Source organism: Sceloporus occidentalis, unplaced genomic scaffold, assembly GCF_023333645.1.
Source record: "Sceloporus occidentalis isolate IW3139 unplaced genomic scaffold, rSceOcc1.0.p SCAF_1, whole genome shotgun sequence".
Classification (NCBI taxonomy): domain Eukaryota; kingdom Metazoa; phylum Chordata; class Lepidosauria; order Squamata; family Phrynosomatidae; genus Sceloporus; species Sceloporus occidentalis.
This window is the reverse complement of record NW_028316981.1, coordinates 247,732,581-247,740,607: the sequence shown is the minus strand read 5'-3', so window position 1 is coordinate 247,740,607 and position 8,027 is coordinate 247,732,581. Positions and strand designations below refer to the sequence as shown.

The following is an 8,027-nucleotide window of genomic DNA, read 5'->3' as shown; positions in this document are numbered from 1 at the left end:
CTATTCTTTTATCCACTAGGGATAAAATGGCTTAGATAGAGAAAGATCAGGCCCTTGACCTTTCCTTTCCTTTTCTGCCTGCTTGCTTCCTCTGAGCGCCACCTATCCCATTATGGGCAGAATACACCATGTGGTTCAGCCAGGATTACTCAAATCATTGCCCTTTATTGTACCAAATGAAGTAACCTGAGGGTGGCCCTTTTGTTTCTGGCCTCTGCCTTGTGTTCTCTCTCTCTGTTTTCATGGAGGAGGACAGGCCTATTATCCTTGCTGCTCCAGGCTAATCCCAGCTTCTCCATATGAAAAGAGACTCAACACACACACACTAAGAACACCCTTCACTTACCTACATCTAGGTGGAATAAGACAGTCATCTCAACCAACTGACTTGTTGTTGTTGTTGTGTGCCTCCCCCCTCCTCCATAGATCATAGAATCATAGAGTTGGAAGAGACCACAAGGGCCATCCAGTCCAACCCCCTGCCATGCAGGAAATCCAAATCAAAGCATCCCCGACAGATGGTCATCCAGCCTCCGTTTGAAGACCTCCAAGGAAGGAGACTCCACTACACTCCGAGGGAGTGTGTTCCACTGTCGAACAGCCCTTACTGTCAGGAAGTTCCTCCTAATGTTGAGGTGGAATCTCTTTTCCTGCAGCTTGCATCCATTGCTCCGGGTCCTAGTCTCTGGAGCAGTAGAAAACAAGCTTGCTCCCTCCTCAATATGACATCCCTTCAAATATTTAAACAGAGCTATCATATCACCTCTTAACCTTCTCTTCTCCAGGCTAAACATCCAGCTCCCTAAGGCGTTCCTCATAGGGCAAGGTTTCCAGACCCTTCACCATTTTAGTCGCCCTCCTTTGGACACGCTCCAGTTTCTCAATGTCCTTTTTGAATTGTGGCGCCCAGAACTGGACACAATATTCCAGGTGGAGCCTGACCAGAGCAGAATAGAGTGGCACTATTACTTCCCTTGATCTAGACACTATACTTCTATTGATGCAGCCTAAAATCGCATTGGCCTTGTTAGCTGCCGCATCGCACTGTTGACTCATGTTCAACTTGTGGTCTACTTGGACTCCTAGATCCCTTTCACATGTTGTCTCCTTAAGCCAGGTGTCCCCATCCTATATCTGTGCATTTCATTTTTTCGCCCTAAGTGCAGTACCTTACATTTCTCCCTGTTGAAGTTCATTTTGTTAGCTGTGGCCCAGCTTTCTAGTCTATTCAGGTCATTTTGAATTTTGATCCTGTCCACTGGAGTATTAGCTATTCCTCCTAATTTGGTGTCATCTGCAAATTTGATAAGTATTCCCCCATTTTTTTCCTCCAAGTCATTGATAAAGATGTTGAACAGTACTGGGCCCAGGACAGAGCCCTGTGGAACACCACTGGTTACTTCTCTCCAGGATGAAATGGTGCCATTGTGGAGCACCCTTTGGGTTCAGCCGGTCAACCAATTACAAATCCACGTAACAGTTGCCTTGTCTAGCCCACATTTTACAAGCTTGTTTGCAAGAATGTCATGGGGAACCCCGTCAAATGCCTTACTGGATTTTCTTGGCAGGATTTGTTCAGAGAAGATTTGTCATTGCCTTCCCTAAAGCTGAGTGCATGTGACATGCCCCAGGTCACCCACTGGATTTTCATGGCTGAACTGGGAATTGAACCTGGTCTCCAGAGTCCTAGTCCAACACTCAAACCACTATGCCACGCTGGCTCTCAACCAACTGATAGGGAGTGTCATAAAAGGGCAGTGAATTTGTAAGTTATGTGATATAATGTTATTGTTGAATATTAAAGAAAGTGGAAGATATGAGACTTTCTTCTTGAAGGTGACAAAATATCTTGGCTGATTTGGGATATGATGCATATTGGCTTGAGGGATGCTGGGTGTCTCATGTACTGCTCTGCCTCAGGCAACAAAGTATCTTGGACCAATCCTGATTAACATTTTAAAAAAAGGGGGAAAAGATTCCTTCTTTTGGCAAGTTTCTGGTGTGGGTTTTCTTTTTATTTCCACAGAGGATGAAGATATTACTATGAGAAGGATGAAAGTGAAGACAGACACAGAGAAGGAAACCTCCAAATTAAACAGAAGGTGCCCATGCTACCATAGTTGCCAAGAAGGATAGGATGCCAAGTGCATGCAGTGGGTGGGAATTTTAATGTATGAGTGCACTGAATGAGACATCAGGATTCTAGTGGAGGAGTTGAAACACAAGGGAAGTAGTGCTTCAAGAATGGCTCATTGCACCTACTTCTAGGAGAGAAAGCTCTGGGACTCTGAATTTAATAACTCATTTGCTTCTGGTAAGCACAATATATTTCTGCTTCATATACCTTTAATATAAATATTAAATGTTTCTTTATTTTATTTTAAAAATAAGCAGCCTTCTTTTTAAGAATAAAGAATTGCAGATAACTGAATATCTATCCATGGTCTCTTAATATTTTCTTCCATATTTTTAACTGTTTTGAATATCATCAAAGATTGATTTCCTTAAGACTGACTATCAGTTTCACAATCTGTATTGTACTGCATTTCTATGAAGGCTGGTGTGGTAGCCAGGACTATTTACAAACATCCAGTTGTTCAGGAAACAAAGCTATCAGAAAGTTTTCAGTCCAACAGCGTGAGATAAAGAAACTATTGGTATATCAGCAATGGAACTTTTACAAGCCTTGAGGGTGAGGAATTGTTTGAGGAGAAGGCAGGCTCAGGACTGGGCAGAATACAGTGAATGCTGAGTGCAAGAGCTAAACATGATTGAATTAAAAGTGTCAAATAGGTTATAAACTGATAAAAAGTACTTGATGAGAGGACAGATTAAGGAAATTTGAGGAAAAGAGCAGAAGAAGGGAAGAGGGGGCAAAATGGGCTTTCAAGAAACTTCAGTGTGCATAAGGTCAAGAGGCACTGTGTGTTGTCAAAAGATAAGACTGGCAAAATGAAGCAGGACAAAATAGTCTGTGGTTGCATCTGCACTGCAGAAATAATGCAGTTTGACACCATTTTCACTCCCATAGCTCATTGCTATGGATATCTGGGATTTGAAGTTTTTGTAGTACCAGAGCTCTCTGACACAGAAGGATAAATATATCATAAAACTACATATCCCAGAATTCCATAGTATTGAGCCAGGCTAGTTAAAGCAGTGTCAAACTGCATTATTTCTGCAGTGCAGATTGGTTCTGTGAGATGAAAGAGAGAGGCCTGAGTGAATAATGAGCTGCAGGCAGCTGGATCTTGGCTACATGAGTTGAACTTTGTTCTCTTTGAAAGCAGTGCAGCTTCACTTATGACTGATTTTTGCCATTGATTTCAATAACAGCTAAGTTTAACAGAAGCCCCAAAGAAGCAGTTTCCCACCACCCCTTTCTGCGCTGGATTGGTGCCACAGCAACCACATGTCACAGCCCCGATCTGGCACTTTGCTGGTGCTAAAAAGAACAGCAACATGACACTCCTTTTAGCACCAGCAAAAAGGTGCCCTTGCCACCACAGTGGTGGCTTTTTGGTGCTCCTTTGGCACAGCATGCCTAAACACAGTGCCAAAGGAGTGCCATGATATCCCTACCATGCAATCAGGTGTGCAGCATGACATCAGCATCAAGGCGGGTGGCATGCAGATGCCATGCCCCCACTCTGACCAACAAACACTGGTCTGTTTAGACCCTTAGTTAGTCCAGGAATGCATCTGAGGAAATAGACTGAAGTCAACAAAATCTCATGCTGCCAACTTCTTTCTTTCAGTTAGTCTCAAAGATACTACAAGGTCTCTCTACATAGTAGTTTGTCCAGCTATAACTAATATTTGTTGACTAGTCCTCACATAAAAGAAGTCCTGCCATGGGGACTAAGGACAAGAGGAGCTAATTTGTGCTTGAAGGGAAGTGACATTTGTAAGGCTGTAGTATGTGAGATTGGAACCCAAGTTGGCAAAAGTTGTCTCTCTAGAACAAAGATGGGAAACCTGTGGCTCTTCAAATACTGGATTCAAATTCCCATCAGGCAGGGGCAGCCAATGAACTGGCCTGAGTTGAATGATCTGTTCTGAGTTGACCAGGAACTCTAGCAATGCTGAACTAAAATCTGGAACTGGCAAAGCTCCTACTAAATTCCATACGAGGAACAGTGGTAAATCCAATGTGGAATCACCACCACCAAACAATAGCAACATCAACAAGGTTGTGGTGAAAAGATCAATTTGAAATAAATACTAGAAGACTGTAGTGCAGGTCCAACACATTTTGCTGTTTGAGTCAAAGAGAAACTGATACAGAAGTCAATTGGACTGGCAGTTTAATTTTACTTTAGCACTGGCAATGGGGTGGTGCTCTGTAAGAGAAGCAGACTAGGGAGATTATTGCATTAGCTTTGGTACCAGGATAGACCCAGGATGTAACTCTCTTAATGTGGATCTTAACACATTCATCAATTGCCGGACATCATGCAGCCCATATGCAACCTGGGCTTATCTCGCAGCTTTTCAAGAATGAGATTTTCTCATTCTTGAAATTATGTGGGACAAGCCCGGAGAAATCTGGGTTGCATACGGGTTGCATGCTGCAATAATGGTTGCAGGCTGAGTAACATGGCACACAGCTTTCTTTTACAAGAGAAGGAAACTACTAGCCAGGTCACGTGAAACAGTCAGGAGAATATTATTACTCTTTCTTCACAATCTAGTAAATGAAGCAATTGCCTCACTCTGCTTAATGGTAACCCAAGGCCCTGGAAGACTGCAGCCCAAGTACTGGCTGTGTATTGCTACATGACAGGTGGTTAGACTGGATGCCCCTTGTGGTCTTGTCTAATGACTTTAGGATTTTATGTGGCCCTCTGGTTATTGCTGAACTACAGTTCCAATTATCCCTTACCAACGGCTATGCTGATTGCTGAAAGTTGCAGTCTACCAACACTTGGAGGGCTGCACAATTCTTGCCCCAAACTATCCCCCTCCTTCATACATACAAAGCATGTGAGTATGTGCATGTGTGTGTGATACAGGGTTAGAAAGAAGATGGCATGAGCACACCTCCAAGGTGTATTCTGCACTGTAGAAATAATGCAGTTTGACACCACTTTAATGGCCAGAGCTAATGCTTTGGAATTCTGGAATTTGTAGCTTGTTGTGACACCAAAGTTCTCTAACAGAAAAGGCTAATTATGTCACAAAACTACAAATCCCAGAATTCCATAGTATTGAGCTATGGCAGTTAAAGCAGTGTTATTTCTGCAATGTGGATTAGATCCAAGAAGGAGGGGGACAGAACCTAAATATGTGCAGAAATATAATGAGAAGTGTGAGAAAAAAGATCTGTTTCATGGGTGCTTGTTTAAAAGTAAGATAGTTGCAAGTTGCATGTTGCCAGTTGTAATAGGTTGGCCATTTTGAAATTGATTGTGAACAGACAAACATTTTTGGTTGATAATACTGGTGGTATGGGGGTGGGGATAGTATTGCTCAAATGATTAGGCCATCAGCCTAGTTGGATTTAAATCAGGTGAGCTGGCAGTATATTCTTGAGAACAAGATCCCAAAAAGTGACATCAGGTAAACTGCAATTAACATCGACCAATGGACCATAAACATGATTGCCAGGAGGGAGGTGGGAGGACCATTCTCATTTGCTTTCCACTATATTCATAATATTTACTTATTAAAAATCCCTGAAATCTTTGCGACTTTCTTGGAGTTCTCCTGAAATTTGAACTGTGCAACCTGACAACACTGATCTCTTGTGGCTTCTTTCCCCCCAAAGAAACAGACATTGTACTGTATATTAGTAGGAATGTACTGTGCTATACTTCTGTGATTCTGGTCCTTGATTTCAATATTTTTACTTGTGATGTGTTGTGGTATTTTTGAAGCTAGCTCATGCCTTATGATATAGGCCAGTGTTCTAACAACAGGTAAGCTGCTTGAATTAGCAGAAGGTTAAGGGTGAAACAATGTCTTTGAAATGCTGATTTAGATCTCTGGGATTGAATGAGGGTATGTGTCAATACGTGAGAAATGGATGGATGGCCTGGAGGCCCAGAGAGACAGATGTAGCCAATCTAAAGGAGAAAAAAGTTGACTACTATGAAAGACAATTATTAACAGATTTTCATCTCCAAAGACCCCTATTCCAAAACTGTCATGTGTCTCAAACACTCTTCAGAGAGAGTGTGCTGAACAGTAACTTAGGACTCAGGTAAGCACTTGGAATTCATTTCCTGAGCCACAAGAGCAAAGAAACCAGAACATCCTGGCTGCAATTGATTGATTAACCAAACTAATGATGTTAGAGGAGCTGCAGCAAATATAAGGAGGACCTCAGATAGGCTGGAACTTCAAGAAGGCCACTACACCAGGATCAAGTCTACTGAACAATATGCCTTGATCTCCTCCTCCTGTTTCTTCGCTCTTTCTTGTAGAGGTGACTTGTCACATTTGGACCACGTAAGCATGCTTTCTTTATGACTGTGTTTTTGTGTTTGGATAACACATGTTGTCATGCTGAGGCAAAGTGTGCTCTCCTTCCATTGTCCTTCCATGTCTCTTTTAAGGCTCTGCTTTCTTGTCACAACTTCCCCTCCTTCAGTCCAGGCTGAGACTGTGAAGCCCTTTCTCTGCTCTCATTTTTGGCAACTTATCTGCACTTTCTCTCTCCTTCTCTCCACTGGTCTGCCACTTTGCACTCATCCATACCAGACCTAAACCCATCACCCCATTTCTTTCATCCATTTTTTCCACAAGCTTTTGACTCTGCCTGCCAAATACAGCCCAAGTATTTTGGTTCCATACAGTAAAGGCTCGGTTTACTCATCTCACCTGGTTGATCTTTGACTATTTTTTTAACATAGTTTCCCCAACTTCTATTACACTCACCAGGTCTCAAGCACCACCTTTACCCTATCATACATTTGGTTTAAAATGTGTAGAAGTGGAATTACACTCAGCTAGTTCAGTAAAGAAATACAAATGCATCCTGATTTGGCTGTATTAATTTGTTTGTGTGTGTGTGTATCATGGTCTGTTGCACAGTCCCTTTATAGTCCATTTTACTATATATAACCCTATTTAATTGGTTGGGATGTCCATGCACTATCATTTTACAGGCTAGAAAATGTGTTGGAAGGTTGTAGTATTTGTTGCTGCAACTCTAAGTTTTGTTTTAGTTTTTTGGGTTTTTTTTAAACAAAATATCAAAATTATGTTTCTATTCTCCTGGAGTATTTTATTGCAGTACCTGGCACTAACTGCAACATTTTATTTCACACTTGAGGGAGTTTCTTTTTAAATCTGAGATGTTATAAGACATAGGGCCTGAAAGACAGGCCAAAATAAAACTGCTTCGGGTCACTTTGGAGGTATGCTGTTTAAATGACACGTGCATCTTAAGAGGCCAGAAGCCATGCCAAAGCTGCGCTCCAGTCCTTAGTACTGCAGCATGGCTTTGGCGCGGCTTCCGGCCTCTTAAGATGCATGCATCATTTAAACAGCATACCTTCAAAGTGACCTGAAGCAGTTTTATTTTGGCCTGTCTGTTCGGGCCCAAAGTCTCCGTCTCTTCTACTTTATTTTTAATTTCCTCAGCTCTTAGAGCTGTAGAGCATCAATGCATCAGTGAAATGACACTTTTGCATTATAACAGTATAGTTCTAAGAATTTTTTAAAAAGAAGAACGTGCCCCCAGTTTTTTTAATTGTTGCCAATTAAGGCAAGATGCTTTATGCATAGGGAAGAAGGTGAATTTCACATATTCATGTAAAAGTAGGTGTAACTAACTTGTGGCTCCCATGGTGTTGGACTGCAATGCTGTTAAGCCCTAGCCAACATAACCACCAATGACTGGTGGTGGGACTTTCAGTCTAACAACAACCAAATGTATACAAACAACCAATACTTTGGTTGCTAACTTCCAGAGCTGATCCTCCCAAAACCCAGAGTGAATCAACTACCTCATGTGCCAGATGGTAAGGGAGTAATGGTGGTAGTCCTCTGAGTGTTCCACCTTACCCTGATAGCCATTT

General features: G+C 42.0%; 1 protein-coding gene across 1 annotated transcript in view; it reads left to right on the top strand.

Moving 5' to 3' along the window:
* The first annotated feature begins 2,232 nt into the window (after nt 1-2,232).
* Nucleotides 2,233-8,027, top strand: part of CTXN3 (cortexin 3) — a 39,266-nt gene continuing 33,471 nt past the window's right edge. Inside the window, exon 1 of the mRNA XM_089512218.1 lies at nt 2,233-2,314. The gene's annotated coding sequence lies outside the window, so the exon portion shown is untranslated. The remainder of the gene's footprint in view (nt 2,315-8,027) is intronic.